Source organism: Squalius cephalus (genome assembly GCF_949319135.1).
Source record: "Squalius cephalus genome assembly, chromosome: 25".
NCBI classification, from domain to species: Eukaryota; Metazoa; Chordata; class Actinopteri; order Cypriniformes; family Leuciscidae; genus Squalius; species Squalius cephalus.
This window is the reverse complement of record NC_137146.1, coordinates 27,599,080-27,615,560: the sequence shown is the minus strand read 5'-3', so window position 1 is coordinate 27,615,560 and position 16,481 is coordinate 27,599,080. Positions and strand designations below refer to the sequence as shown.

Genomic DNA, 16,481 nt, shown 5'->3' with positions numbered 1-16,481 from the left:
TTAAAAATTGTGAATCTGTGAAAGCGGGGACAGCGTGCACATGCGTATTACGTGTTTAGTCTATAGGCATGTGTGTTTGAATGCGCATGTGCGTGAGCGCGTAGTCTTTCTTTACAAAGTGACATTGCCAATTACTTGTCTGGCCTGCATAATATAGTCGTTTTTGAGTAATTCACCCAAAACTTAAAACTATCCCATAATTTACTCACCCCTAAGCTAGGTGTATATGACTTTCTTCTTTCAGCCAAACATAATCAGAGACAGAGTTATATTAAAAAATATATATCCTGGCTCTTCCAAGCTTTATAATGGCAGTGAATGGTACCCGAGATTTTGAAACCCAAAAATAGTGCATCCGTCCATCATAAAAGTAATCCATACGGCTCCAGGTGTTAATAAAGGCCTTCTGTAGCGAAGCAATGCGTTTTTGTAAGAAAAATAATATAATATTTATATTTAAATAACTTAATTTCATATGTATAACTTAATTTCATATTTATAACTTTATAAACTATAATCACTGGCTTCCGGTAACGGCAGTACGCAAGTCTAGTTCCGGCGGAAGACTCTCATATGGCATTATAATCCCTATAATTATCGTGACTTATTATTTACTGAAAGTGTGCCATTTTAACAACACGCAGTCAAGCTCTATATTCCAAACTCAAAACTGAACAGTGAACCAGGTCACAGTCTGGGACATGAACTGTTGTACTCGGTGAAAAGTCCTGCAAAAGCAATGTGACACACTGCATAAAATGGGGCACCATTTGCATTAATACAACCATGTACATGTTTTGAATCTAAATGTGAAAATGGGTGATTGTTTTAAATCTGAGTACATCCATTTATGAGTAATGTACCTTTCTTCACTGATTGAAAGCTGGTACATGCACTGAACACAGTGCACTGTCTCATTACATTACATCCAAAAGACTCCAGCATATGAACTGAAGTGTAAATTGTAAGAGATCTTTGTAAATGATTGTTTTGCTTTTATTCTAATCAGTATTTTGTATGTCTGTACTTAAGTGGAAGCTGGAAGGGGACACAAGGGTCATAAAAGACCCCAATTGCAAGACTGATGATCAAATTAAGTCATTATTATTAATTAAATCTCCAAGCATGTGTAATATAAAATGTATGCTCACAATTCACTTGATTTGTCTTTGCAATCCATTCGCATTCTAGGAGATATCACTAATTCTTAATTTTCTAGTGATGCATTCCTTTCCTTATTTTGCTTCTTTTCTTTTTTAACAGCTATTACATTGAAGCACAACAGCTATTACATTGTGGGTAGGGATAAATGAAGCACAACAGATATTGCATTGTGGGTAGGGATGGCTCGCACCTCAATAATGACCCTTGACCATCAATGTGCAGTCAGATGAAAATCAGCAGCAAACAACGTCCAACAAGGGTTGAATTTGAATTCTAATGATCTTTGCGACATGCCTTCATATTCCATTTCATCTTAGGGGATTAAAAAGATATTCTCTTTGATAATAAAGTTGAGGTCATCTTGTTGTCCATAAATTCAGATTACATATCGTAAACAAAAAATATGCAAAGTCACCACCTGGTCTCATAAATATTCGATGGAGATGTTCCCATCCCATGTTGCCCATCTAACTAAGTGTAGGCAAACAAATCCGCACTTTTCCCTGAAGTGTTAAAAAATGGGATGCAGCAAATTTGTCTAAACTGCTCTCATTAATGAGCGGTTCAATAAAACTGTGAAAAAAATCCAAGCATATGGTTGTACTTGGACTGTTGCTATGATACCAAACTTGCATATTGCCGTAGTAATCGAAGAAATTGCAGTGAGATGGAAATGATTGATTTGTTCAGACTTCCATTATATCAAACAGTCTTGGCTCATAAATATGCAGCAAAGCCAAACTACTGGATCAATGGCTGTTATAATTATATAGCAGAGTGAGAGTGAAACAATGATACAAACAATCAAACGCAGAGTGCAATAGTTAAAGAACCAACAAATGCCTTCCTACAGTCATATATATTCATCTAATTCATACATTATTCATTCAGAAATGTTCTCAAAGAGATAGTCTACAAATTCTCCATCAAACAATCAAATTACTGCAGTTGAAAGCAGCAATCAGTAAGTTCGGAAGCATATGGGAAGATGAGCAAAAATGGCCTTAAATGGGACATTTGGCACAATAGATTCTGTGGTTACTGCCTCTATCCACAATGGTACAATATTTACTTGAAGATGCAGAGATGTTTGAAGTGTCTATGAAGGCCCTCCATTTGGGAAATGTCCCGCCATAACCACCAGTTTCTCATCCAGGCCCCGCCCCTTTATTCTGCATAATAAATTATTTAAATGAGGAATATTGTGACGTGTTCATTTCCGGAAGAAAACTCAAGACTACAATGGAGGCGTTTCAGGGAACAAGTGACACTAATATAGAGAATAACTCCCGCTGGAGGGACTTTGCAGAGCTTTTTCATGCTTTCATGCAACATTACACACTAAAGAAAGTTGAACATGTACAAAAGCATAATAGAACCCCTTTAGAAGCTCAAATGTACAAACAAGCTTACTAGCTGAACCTAGTCCCAAAACTATGAGGCTTTACCGAAAACCTTTCCACTTGGCATCACTCAGAAAAAAAATAAACCTGTGGTTTCTGCGGTGCCCCAGTGAACTGACACACACAATTATGCAATTACACGCAGAGGCTAATTATCACATGGATCCCCAGAACATCTACAATAGTAATGAGTTTTTTTTTCTCTAACCACAGACAAGGAGCAGTGGTTTCCTCACAGTGTGGTGTGGCATGACAGCTAAAGCCTACGGGTTCACCTAACCGGAAGATTTCTGGCTTGATCCCCGCAAGCCAAGAGCCATTTAACCCAGGGTTGCTTCAGGGGGCTGGTTCGAGTAACACATGTATAAGATGCTAAGGATAAAAGCATTTTCTAAGTCACTACACCTAAAACCAAAGACACTAAACATTGAGAATACATGAGAAATCATGAGAAATGAAAAAGAGGAAAACAACAAATCAAAAGAAATGAAAAATAAAACAACAAAACACAAGACAAAACAAAACATATCAAAATAAATGAAAAAGAAAAGAAAAGAAAACAACAAAACACAACTCAAGACAAAACAAAACATAAATCAAAAGAAATGAAAAATTAAACAAAATAAAACAAAAAAACTAATCAAAAGAAAAAAGAAAAGAAAACAACAAACAACACAAGACAAGACAAGACAAGACAAAACAAATCAAAAGAAATAAAAAAGAAAAGAAAACAACACAACAAAAAACACAAATCAGAAGAGATGAAAAAGAAAACAACAACAACAACAACAACAACAACAACACAAAACAAAACAAAACGAATAAAAACAAAAAAACAAAACGAAACATCCCAGGCCTTTGCTTATTGACAAAAGTTTCCCATGGAATTTGAAAGTCCATTACGTGAAACTTAAACTATAATAAAATAACTCACAAATTACCATAAAGAAGTAATTCAATAATCAAGACTTGAATGACCTTGAGCTAAATGAGCACATGCATATGACCTTAAGGCATGATATTCTTCTAACTATAGTGTGTGAGCATCGTGCCACACGTCAGGTGAAAGAGGCTTCAGGTGGGCATCGTGCCACACGTCAAGTGAAAGAGTCTTCAGGTGGGCATCGTGCCACACGTCAGGTGAAAGAGGTTTCAGTTTCAGGTGGGCATCGTGCCACACGTCAGGTGAAAGAGGCTTCAGGTGGGCATCGTGCCTCAGGTGAAAGAGGCTTCAGGTGGGCATCGTGCCACACGTCAGCTGAAAGAGGCTTCAGGTGGGCATCGTGCCACACGTCGGGTGAAAGAGGCTTCAGGTGGGCATCGTGCCACACATCAGGTGAAAGACACTTCAGGTGGGCATCGTGCCACAGGTCAGGTGAAAGAGGTTTCAGGTGGGCATCGTGCCACACGTCAGGTGAAAGACACTTCAGGTGGGAATCGTGCCACACGTCAGGTGAAAGAGGTTTCAGGTGGGCATCATGCCACACGTCAGGTGAAAGAGGCTTCAGGTGGGCATCGTGCATCAGGTGAAAGAGGCTTCAGGTGGGCATCGTGCCACACGTCAAGTGAAAGAGTCTTCAGGTGGGCATCGTGCCACACGTCAGGTGAAAGAGGCTTCAGGTGGGCATCGTGCCTCAGGTCAAAGAGGCTTCAGGTGGGCATCGTGCCACACGTCAGGTGAAAGAGTCTTCAGGTGGGCATTGTGCCACACGTCAAGTGAAAGAGGTTTCAGTTTCAGGTGGGCATCGTGCCACACGTTAGGTGAAAGAGGCTTCAGGTGGGCATCGTGCCTCAGGTGAAAGAGGCTTCAGGTGGGCATCGTGCCACACGTCAAGTGAAAGAGTCTTCAGGTGGGCATCGTGCCACACGTCAGGTGAAAGAGGTTTCAGTTTCAGGTGGGCATCGTGCCACAGGTCAGGTGAAAGAGGCTTCAGGTGGGCATCATGCCACACGTCAGGTGAAAGACACTTCAGGTGGGCATCGTGCCACACGTCGTGTGAAAGAGGCTTCAGGTGGGCATCATGCCACACGTTAGGTGAAAGAGGCTTCAGGTGGGCATCATGCCTCAGGTGAAAGAGGCTTCAGGTGGGCATCGTGCCACACGTCAAGTGAAAGAGTCTTCAGGTGGGCATCGTGCCACACGTCGGGTGAAAGAGGTTTCAGTTTCAGGTGGGCATCGTGCCACACGTCAGGTGAAAGAGGCTTCAGATGGGCATCGTGCCACGTCAGGTCAAAGAGGCTTCAGCTGGGCATCGTGCCACACGTCAGGTAAAAGAGGCTTCAGGTGGGCATCGTGCCACACATCAGGTGAAAGACGCTTCAGGTGGGCATCGTGCCACAGGTCAGGTGAAAGAGGCTACAGGTGGGCATCGTGCCACACGTCAGGTGAAAGACACTTCAGGTGGGCATTGTGCCACACGTCAGGTGAAAGAGGCTTCAGGTGGGCATCGTGCCTCAGGTGAAAGACACTTCAGGTGGGCATTGTGCCACACGTCAGGTGAAAGAGGCTTCAGGTGGGCATCGTGCCACACATCAGGTGAAAGACGCTTCAGGTGGGCATCGTGCCACAGGTCAGGTGAAAGAGGCTTCAGGTGGGCATCTTGCCACACGTCAGGTGAAAGACACTTCAGGTGGGCATCGTGCCACAGGTCAGGTGAAAGAGGCTTCAGGTGGGCATCGTGCCACACGTCAGGTGAAAGAGTCTTCAGGTGAGCATCGTGCCACACGTCAGGTGAAAGAGGCTTCAGGTGGGCATCGTGCCACACGTCGGGTGAAAGAGGCTTCAGGTGGGCATCGTGCCACACATCAGGTGAAAGACGCTTCAGGTGAGCATCGTGCCACACATCAGGTGAAAGACACTTCAGGTGGGCATCGTGCCACACCTCAGGTGAAAGAGGCTTCAGCTGAGCATCTTGCCACACGTCAGGTGAAAGAGGCTTCAGGTGGGCATCGTGCCACACGTCAGGTGAAAGAGGCTTCAGGTGGGCATCGTGCCACACATCAGGTGAAAGACTCTTCAGGTGGGCATCGTGCCACACGTCGGGTGAAAGAGGCTTCAGGTGAGCATCGTGCCACACGTCAGGTGAAAGAGGCTTCAGGTGAGCATCGTGCCACACGTCAGGTGAAAGAGGCTTCAGGTGGGCATCGTGCACGTCAGGTGAAAGAGGCTTCAGGCGGGCATCGTGCCACACGTCAGGTGAAAGAGGCTTCAGGTGGGCATCGTGCCACACGTCAGCACATCTGTTTGTCATTCCGGCAGCATCGGCTCCATTGACTGCTGAATCAGGTGTGCATTCACTGTGCTAACATGTGCAGGCTCCCACACACACACACACAAACTTCAACACAGTGCATTGAGTTCAGACGTGAAGACACGCATAGCAACCGTGCAGGGACGCAACCGATCACTTGACACTCAAAAGACGCAATAAAATATTGCTGCTTTTACACTTACACATATTACAAGCTTGATAATTCTCTATGACATAAAATAGATTCACCCAAAAATAAAAATAATGTCTTCCATTTACTCATCCTTATTTCAAAATCACTTTTCTGTATTCAGCAGAAAACAAATAAAGATATTTTGATAAACATTTCAACTGTTTTGTCCATATTATGAAAGTAAATGGGGTCCAAAACTTTCAAGCTCCAAAAGGGACATAAAAGTTGTATGAAATAATCCATATGACATTGATCAATGCACGCAAACAACACAGTGCGAGTCTGCATTAAATGGAAATTCACCCTATTTATTTTTCTAAATGCATCTTATTCATGTTATTGTAAACAATTCATCCATGCATACTGCATATGTTTCTTTTTTCTTTTTGAGCCCATATGTTTTAAATCGAAATGACAAAACACTTCAAAAAAATGAATCAAGTTGCAGTCTGTCTCAGCTGGATGCATGTCACAATATGAAAAGATCTGTCGTGTCCTCTGATCCATGACCATTTTAAACCAGCCTAAAATGGTTATAGCTAACTAGAACAGTTACATCAGGTGTATAACAGCTTGGCCAGACTGGAAGACCAGCTAAAAGAGTTGAAACCAGTTAATCATCTTAGTTTCAGCCATTTTGTTTAGCTGGGTTTCAATTGGAAATACCATGAACACCATGATAACCTTGTATGATAACTATTTTCATGTACCATATTATTCACACGGTTCTTCAAAGAATTCTGTTATATTCCCATGGTCCACGTCCAAAACCATCCCAGGCTCATTAGATAAATGTGCCTGTTGTTACATTATGATATTGCATTGCTGTATGCATCTTGCATGTTTTGTGACACACACTTTTAAAGTGAATGTCCAGTGAGTGCCACTGAAAGCGTGTCCATCTGAAACAAAGGAACTTAAATCTGGCAGTATTTTATTATGTTGGCTGTTGTAAATATCGTAGCAGTTCAGAAATGAAGTGTTCAGTAAGTGTCGCTAAAAGGTTAATGCTGTGTCACGTTTGAAAATAAACCTAACCGATAGTGTAAACGAAAGCAAACCTAAGATTAAAATGCATTTGCTGACTGAACCATGCAATTTTAGCTTGCTTCTACAAGTCTAGTGTGCATTTCAGATGGAAACTGCAGAGAACTCAGTGGCATTTTCCTCCAGGGAGCAGTGCTTTCCTTAAAAAACTTGGATGAGAAACACGAACAGTATTTATATCGTTTTTACCTCTTGTACACTTTCCGGCGCTTGCGCAGACTAAGACAGAACGCGCGCACACGTCACACACCAGGAAGCGCCCGCGCCCTCAGATCACTTGGACGTGGTTGTGTAGAGGTAAAAACGATATAAATACTGTTCGTTTTCTCACACAAACCGCTCGTTTCGTGTCTTAGGCCATCAATGTGTACTTACGATGGGGAATTGTTTAATTTGGACGATGGGGAATTGTTTTAATTTGGACTTCTCTGTGCATGCTCTTTGAGACAGTGACCATAGACCTGCATTATACGACTGACAGACAAGAACGGTTTGACCTAAACATATCAAAATTTAAACTACTGCGGAAACAAAGACACCTACATCTTGGATGCCCTTGAGGTAAGCTAAAACATACCAAAATTTAATTTCAAAGTGAACTATCCCTTTAACTATATTGAATTGTTTTACTGGCAACAGTAAGTGTAACTGGAACATGAATTTATATAGAGTTAAAAATAAAACAAATATATACAATAAAATAAAAAACAGTGAGGACTTCGCCTGCTCATTGCACATCATTGAGTGAATTGTATGTGTAGGTACGTTTTGGAGTTTTAAACAAATGTAGGTAGTGGCATGTTTTTTCCAATGAGCCTCAGTAGCCAAAAACCACGGTTTGCAGAAAATAGCAGACACACTTGTATCTGCTGATTTAAAGATAAAAAAATATTTTATATGCCTAAAATAAGCCATTCCAAAGTACAACAAGGATATGAATGTTATTTGACAAATGTAAAATGTGTTTTTCATCTGATCTATTTCTTGTGACCACAAGCTGTTGCATACAAAACAGCCACATGCATATTACATAACACACATCCGCACAACCGGTCCGAGTGAGATGAACTTGATTATCCCGGCTGAAATTGAACATGCTACATATCACTAGCAGCTGTGGGAGCTTGTCTAAATGGGATGTAATTTACTCCTCATTACACAATGCAAGCCTTAGGCACTACGGCAAAGCCTTAGTTTCAGAAAATAGGCCAGAGAAATGCATAACACAGCGAGGGGAAACAGAGTATATCTCATTCACTCATTTCCCTCTGCTTCTTCATTGCCTTCTTTTCTCTTTTTGTCCTTTTAATGACTCTATCCGCAAAAGTGTCCAGTTCTATTTGTCCCGCTCTCTCGGGTGCGATGGCTGAAATGGAACAGTGCACAAGCAAATGTTTGCACTAACAGTACAAACCCCGGAGACCAGACGTACAGGAGACAACTGTGACTGAGTGTGTGTTTGCCTTTTAAGAGGAAGAGAAGGCAAAGGGGTGGATGGATGGAAGGATGGATGGATGTTAAACAGATAGATAGATAGATAGATAGATAGATAGATAGATAGATAGATAGATAGATAGATAGATAGATAGATAGATAGATAGATAGATAGATAGATTTTAGACAGACAAAATGATTGATACCTGTAGATAGATAGATAGATAGATAGATAGATAGATAGATAGATAGATAGATAGATAGATAGATAGATAGATTTTAGACAGAAAAACAGATAGACAGACAGACAAACAGATATAGATAGATAGATAGATAGATAGATAGATAGATAGATAGATAGATTTTAGACAGACAAAATGATAGATAGATAGATAGATAGATAGATAGATAGATAGATAGATAGATAGATAGATAGATAGATAGATAGATTTTAGACAGAAAAACAGATATAGATAGACAGATAGATAGATAGATAGATAGATAGATAGATAGATAGATAGATTTTAGACAGACAAAATGATTGATAGATAGATAGATAGATAGATAGATAGATAGATAGATAGATAGATAGATAGATAGATAGATTTTAGACAGAAAAACAGATAGATAGATAGATAGATAGATAGATAGATAGACAGACAGACAGACAGATAGATAGATAGATTTTAGACAGACAAAATGATAGATAGATAGATAGATAGATAGATAGATAGATAGATTTTAGACAGACAAAATGATTGATAGATAGATAGATAGATATATAGATAGATAGATAGATAGATTTTAGACAGACAAAATGATTGATAGATAGATAGATAGATAGATAGATAGATAGATTTTAGACAGAAAAACAGATAGACAGACAGACAGACAGACAGACAGACAGACAAACAGATATAGATAGATAGATAGATAGATAGATAGATAGATAGATTTTAGACAGACAAAATGATTGATAGATAGATAGATAGATAGATAGATAGATAGATAGATAGATTTTAGACAGAAAAACAGATAGATAGATAGATAGATAGACAGACAGACAGACAGATTAGACAGATAGATAGATAGATAGATAGATAGATAGATAGATTTTAGACAGAAAAACAGATAGATAGATAGATCGATAGACAGACAGACAGACAGACAGACAGACAGACAGACAGACAGACATATAGATAGATAGATAGATAGATATATAGATTTTAGACAGAAAAACAGATAGATAGATAGATAGATAGATAGATAGATAGATAGATTTTAGACAGAAAAACAGATAGACAGACAGACAGACAGACAGACAGACAGACAGACAGACAGATAGATAGATAGATAGATAGATAGATAGATAGATAGATAGATAGATAGATAGATAGATAGATAGATAGATAGATAGATAGATAGATAGATAGCTTTTGCAATACAAAGGTACATTATTTATCGTGCCAATAAAGTACTAAAAGACACTGCAACTGAGAAAGACAAAGGGTGAGGGAGAGGAAGCAGAGTCTGACTGACTGATTAAAAAACTGCCAGCTCGTCAAAAACGAAGCATCCTGACAGAAGCGCTGTAATGAGGCCAAAGACACATGTGCGTATGAAAGAGAGAGCTTTAAGCGGAGCCGGTCACAACTGGCACATGATTTATTCAGTGCGGGAGGGCGGGGGTATTAAGGATTAAGACTAAGATTGAAAGTGCCACCTGAACCAGAAAGGGAGCTCAGCTGGTACCCTTCCCACCTACCAGCCGGCCCCCGCTCCCCTGCCGTCCCAAAGGCCCCGAGGCGGGTGACTTGAAGGGCCGTTAATTGTCACCAAACACGGCTTTAATCACATTCCCCGGGCCCCCCGCCCTCTGGGGCGTGACTAAACCACAACCACGCCGCTGACGCGTGCCGTCATTAACACTGGGTCCCATATGCCGCGGACAGCCCCGTCGAGGTCCCACAGGGCTCCGTTCTGGGCCCATTGCAGAATTGATGTGTCCGGGGATTACACGCCGCGCTCTAATGAATAACTAAGTGGATCTACCAAACCGGTGCCGCACTGTTACCCCTCCTCCCCTTTCATTAGTCAAGCTCCGCCCTTAAACCAAACACACCACCTCTGGCACACTTACTCCACGCTTAGCATATGGCGGTCATGCTCAGAGACGAATAAATAACCTTTCAACTTCCCAGGGCACCCCGTTCCTGTTTTTTCCCCACCCGTTCTCTCCCGTCCCCGTACCCCCGCCGGCCGCCACACATTTAATGCTGTCTTGCTGGCAGCTTTTTATTGTACCACTGCTCTGAAGAGAAAAGAGGGAATGTGTGAGTGTGGATGGGTGTGTGAAAAAAGGGGGGGGTGCGAGAAGACTGAATGAGAAGTTGCTATAGCAACGGAGCCACACTGCTCTGCCGCAGTGAAGAAAGGCAGAAAGAGAGAGTTGGAGGAGTGAAAATGAGAATGGAGGGGGGAGTGAAGAACAGAGGAGAGGATTTGACAGAATCCCTGCAGTCCAGAGAGGAGAGGGTTGGGACATCGAGAGAAGTCAAAGAGGAGACTGAGTGCGCGCGAGTTTGTGTTTGCGTACGCATGACGATAGTCGATGCAGATGAGGGCCAGTTTGTCAGCAGTTGTGGAAAAACTCTGAGACACCAGCAGTTCCACTCTTTTTGGCCAAATGAACAACTGATAGCGCTGAATGTCATTGCCAGTTGTCCACGGCAGTTCCAGAAATGTGAACGCTGATGCCTGGGGAGAATGAGGATAGTTACACTTGGTCACTTTGTTGCATTTTTACTGCTTTGACAACAAAATCATAATGAAAGACCAAATGTAAATGCCTTCCAAGATGCATTTGATAGTAATACGATCACTCAAATCATTTTCTGAAGATGCAACAAGACCAAATGTAAATGAGCCTGGTTGTTCAGACAACATATGTAGACGTTTTCCCCAAACCGCATATATAAAGTGTATATATATATATATATATATATATATATATATATATATATTACGGATAAGACATTTGGATGGAGAAAGCGCAGCTTCAACATTAGTTGACATATAGGATAAACAGAGTGCACTACATTTATCAAGGCATCATCATGGACGTTGTAATGGCATACATCGCAGGAATAGTGTAACGGATTTGGCCAAATGTAATGAATGTGCATACACAATCAGACGACAATCCTGTTTTAAAGAAAAACATGTTTGCATTTGTAATCTTTGATTGAAATGTAGTAACTCGTTCCACTAACTTTTCCTATAGCCTTTAAGCCGTCTAACCCCTCCCCTCCAACCATATTTTATATTGACAATGTCTGAGGACTCATTATGCACTAAATTACCTGATACTACAATGGTTTTTAGTCATGGGAATACCATGTTTTTTTTTAACATGTACTGTGGTATTCTTGGACGTACTATGGAGTACCATGTACACTAGGGGTGTAACGATACCCTCATGTCACGATTCGATACATTTCACGATACCAAACTCACAATACGATATTATTGCGATACTCCATGACATATGGTAAAAAGTTAACAAAAATGTAATGTTGGTCAAAATGCAAACATTTTTATTAAATTGTGGGTGTAAATGAATAGGCTTGGACTTGGTGCTGGAAACCCAATGCACAGGACAATAGTGACACCAGAATAAAAATATTGATGATTCTGAAGCTGAAAATACTGAATTATTTTAGACGAATATGCTTGCACTCTGTCACTGACTAGATTTATTTAAAATAATGTTGGCCACTTTTTACTGGTAACAACATTTGGCATTATCAGGAACCATAAATATTCCCCCATTGCATTATTATGAATTATATTCAACATTATATATAGCAGTTTGATGTAGTACTGACACTAACACTAACACTGAACTATACACAATGTGTATTGTCACCATCCATGATGCATATTGTTGCATTTTTGTATTGCGATATATTGTGACACGATATATTGTTACACCTGTAATGTACACTGAACCACTGAATAAGTCACACCATGGTATTACTATCTGACACCGTTAAAATTTAATTTATGGATAATTAATGGCTACTAACTAGTATTTTTATTTTATTTTTTATTTTCCATCCAGATCCACAATGCATTGAATAGACACCAGTCAAAGACTCAGTGACACTTCAGTAGTGTGAAACACTCATTCTTTTAATGCCTTCCAATTAAAACCTTCAAATGCCAATTTTGTTGTCATATTTCAATAAATAAATTAAAGCCTTCAATGGAAGTGCGAGGCTGCGCCGTAGAAGCTTCTCTGACAGATATTTAGTTAATAAGCCATTTTATTAGACACAAATTGTGTGGGTTTGTCGAAATTCATTATAATCGTACAATGAAAACTTTGATTAAACAAACGGCGTAACCTAGACAGGAAGGCACCGTTTGCCAGAATGACACCCGTGAGCGGATTCGTCTGAGCAGAAAAGCCTCGAGGAGGAGAGCAAGGCCCGCTGACAGCTGTCTCGAGACACCAGGGCTTTGTTTACCCAGTTGTGAATATGCATTGCCACTCGAGTGGGTGTACACAAGGATAAAGCAAGTGATTGAGTACAAGCAGACAGAGCAGGAAGAGACACACACACTCAGTAATCTGTACTCGTGTCAGGCACAGCACTGTGAAAGACACCAACTTCTACTAAAGTCCAATCAAATCAGGATTGCAGGTGTCCTTGCTGTGACCATACATACAAGAAGCCTTAAAAAATAGTATAACTTCAAAACAACTCTCTGTACACCACTAAATTTGGTCATTCAGTCAGTCCACAATCATCCTAACTGACCTCTTTTAATCCATATGAAAGATAGAAACTGCCTAAGAAGATGCGAGGTCCATAAATAGAAAGCTCTTTACAAGAAACACTATTTTTCCAAGCTGCCAAAACAATGCAGGAGCCCAGTAGCCTTCCAGCACAACAGACGAGACACACACACACACACACACGCTTGACCATGAGTGTTTTCACAGAGAGAAGATGATGGGAAAGGTGGACTGGTGAATGAAAAAATAAAGCAAGAGAGAGACTGGAGCTCTTAAGGACTTGCCTTCAGATAGAAAAGCTTTCAATTATTGATGGATTCAAAATGCCAGAACACACAAGAGGACCTAAAGATAAAATGCAGTGGGAGCGGCCACCTGTCCAATACACTGACTGCATTTACGCAGAGGGGAATATTCCGATGTTAATCGGAATTTGGTCATATTCTAAATATATGTACACGTTTTCCACAGCAATAATCCCATTAGGAAAACATTCTGATTACAAAACAATCTGAATAAAACATCCAACAAATGCCTGTATTAATCAGAATTTGGGGGTATATTCATTTATATCTGTGTGTGACCAAACAAGTAACGGCGGATGATATGAAATATGGGAAATCATCCAACTCATCAAGGCTACATACGGATAAAACAATGATATTGTGACATTTTATTTCAATGTAAAATATCTATTTTCTACTGTGATTTATTCCTGTGATCAAAGCTGAAATTTTTTTCTAATTACTCCAATCTTCAGTGTCACATGATAATTCCAATATGATGATTTGACGCTCAAGAAATTATTCTGATTATTATCAATGTTGAAAATGGTTTATGTGGAAACCATGATAAAAACATTTCTTAAGATTTTTTGAAGAATAGAAAGAACATCATTTATTTGAAAAATAAAATTAGAAATGTCTTTGTCACTTTTGATCAATTCCTAATAATTATAAATAATTGTTAGTAAATCACCATGCTAAATAACTAAAAATGTATTATTAAAAATGGCAAAAAGGAAAAGCCAGAAAAAGGAAGTGTAAATCTCTTCTCAGAAAAGGATGGATCTTAATTGTAAATGCCAGGCAACATGACTCTTCCTTGACCAGGGAATACTGATAAAGTCACACGTGTAGAGTGTAAGATCCTAACGTTAACAGAGCAGTGAGGAAGCAGCCATCGCTCGCTGTTGAGTGGCACTGTTGTTAATTGGCTGTTACATGTTCCACATGCAGACGGCGGGGGAGTGTGTGCTGTTTAACACACACAGGATCGATGAAGAGAGCAGATGAGATTGAAGAATTAAGTGGCAGTGAGGAGTGAGATGACTGGGCCAGTGGAGGAGGAGGAGTGGTCATACTGGGACCAACCCGAGGGAGGTAAACATGTCTCTGCAGTCACGCATGTCCTTCCCCTCCCCCTTACTGAGAGCTTGGATCTCCCTGTGTCGTGGGACTATCCCATCCACTTCATCAGGGCTGGATGCCTCACACAACACTGCACAACAGCGCCATCTACTGGCAGAGGCAGAACGCCTTTCTCTGGCTCAAAGGTGTGGCCGCTGTACTGTACGCATAGAGATGAGGGGAAATGTGTGTGGCATTTTGTGCACTAGAGCAACAGACTCAAGCTTTAGCGTGCTTTACATGCTATATTAAGGACCTTTAATAATCTTATATAATGGTGAAAGCATGTTATGATGTAGTTGTTTTGCTAGAAAACCATATGTAAAAAAAAAAACACATGGTAATGGACTTGGTGGACATAGAGCAAAAGATAAGATTATTCACCAGACATCTAATGTTATAACACAAATAGTTGCGAGTCTAAATTCTAAAAACCAAGTTCTTCCTCAGACTTGATTGGGATGCGTCCCACTCTGTATTTTTGCAATACTTCACAGTTTTACTTCAACATATGAAAGCCTATTTCTGCCACAAAAAAAATCATAATTATAAGTTTATATTTATTTTATATTTACTTGCATAAAAAGTCATTATCATGACATAAAAACTGAAATTGATTAAGTCATAGTTATGAGATTAAAAAGATTTAAATTAAGAGTGAAAAGAAGAATTATGACAACTCAACAACTTTTTGTCATAATTCTGACTTTTTATCTAATAATTTTGACTATTTCATAATTATGACTTAGTACGTCAATGTCCCCTTTATATCTCATAAATATATCTTAATATCTCATTTTACTTTTTATGCCATGATTATGATTATTTATGTCATAGTTATGATTTACCGAAGCATGATTTTTTTCTTATGTTGAGAAAATGGGCTTCTGTATCAATCTCACGTTTAAATAACTTAAAACAGTTTTGCCTACAGACAACCCTGCAAAAATATCTATCAATACGGTAACATGTCTAGCGTTGCACAGTATACACTCTCACAGCGCAGGCCCTAGTGCTCGTGTTTGGGATCGGTAATCTGAGCCGTTTCATTTGACTCAGGATGAAGCCTGACGGCGCAGTTGCTGCACAATTCTACACAATTGCTGTATTAAGCGTAATCACAAGACGAATCATGTCCGAACTCCCCTATCTGTACTCTCATTGGTGGTTGCTGTATCGTCTCACTGCTAATTTGCATACTGTTGAACTTTCTGTTTGACGTCTATAGCCCTCTTCGGACGGGACTAGTTTAACATGGAGAGGTGGGGTAAAGTAATGATTACCAGAGCTTCTCTGTGATTTTAGTCCCATCTGAATGTGCATCTCAGTGATCATTACGAATAATGTCAATAAAGATTACGCCGACTTTTACCTTCTGTAAAAAGGTCCGGAAAAATGACTTCAGGTAATACTAATCCCATGCGAATAGACCAGCTGTAAATATGTACGTATATTCCATCATTTCCTGTTTAAAAGTAGTTTTCCACGGGTTTTCAAGAATGGAGGCGCTTGAAAAAGCATCAGTTGCGTTCTAGACGCTGGAACGAGTCTGTGGCAAAACTCAAGTGTTTTCCACATTCAGATCAGAGAGAAGATCGAAAGCACTTGTTAGAGGCACGAAACATCTTTTAGCATTAGATAAGAGCCTATTACCAACATAAACCAATCTGAAGTTAATTAATACATCGTTCGACCGGACATAACTGTTTTATATACATAAATATAGGTTATATGTGTTTGTGCACGTGATATCAGGAAACAACGTAATACACACAT

General features: G+C 40.1%; 1 protein-coding gene across 2 annotated transcripts in view; it reads right to left on the bottom strand.

Moving 5' to 3' along the window:
• The window catches only part of fars2 (phenylalanyl-tRNA synthetase 2, mitochondrial), a 154,219-nt gene that overhangs the window by 76,797 nt on the left and 60,941 nt on the right, over window positions 1-16,481 (bottom strand). The window lies entirely within an intron of this gene.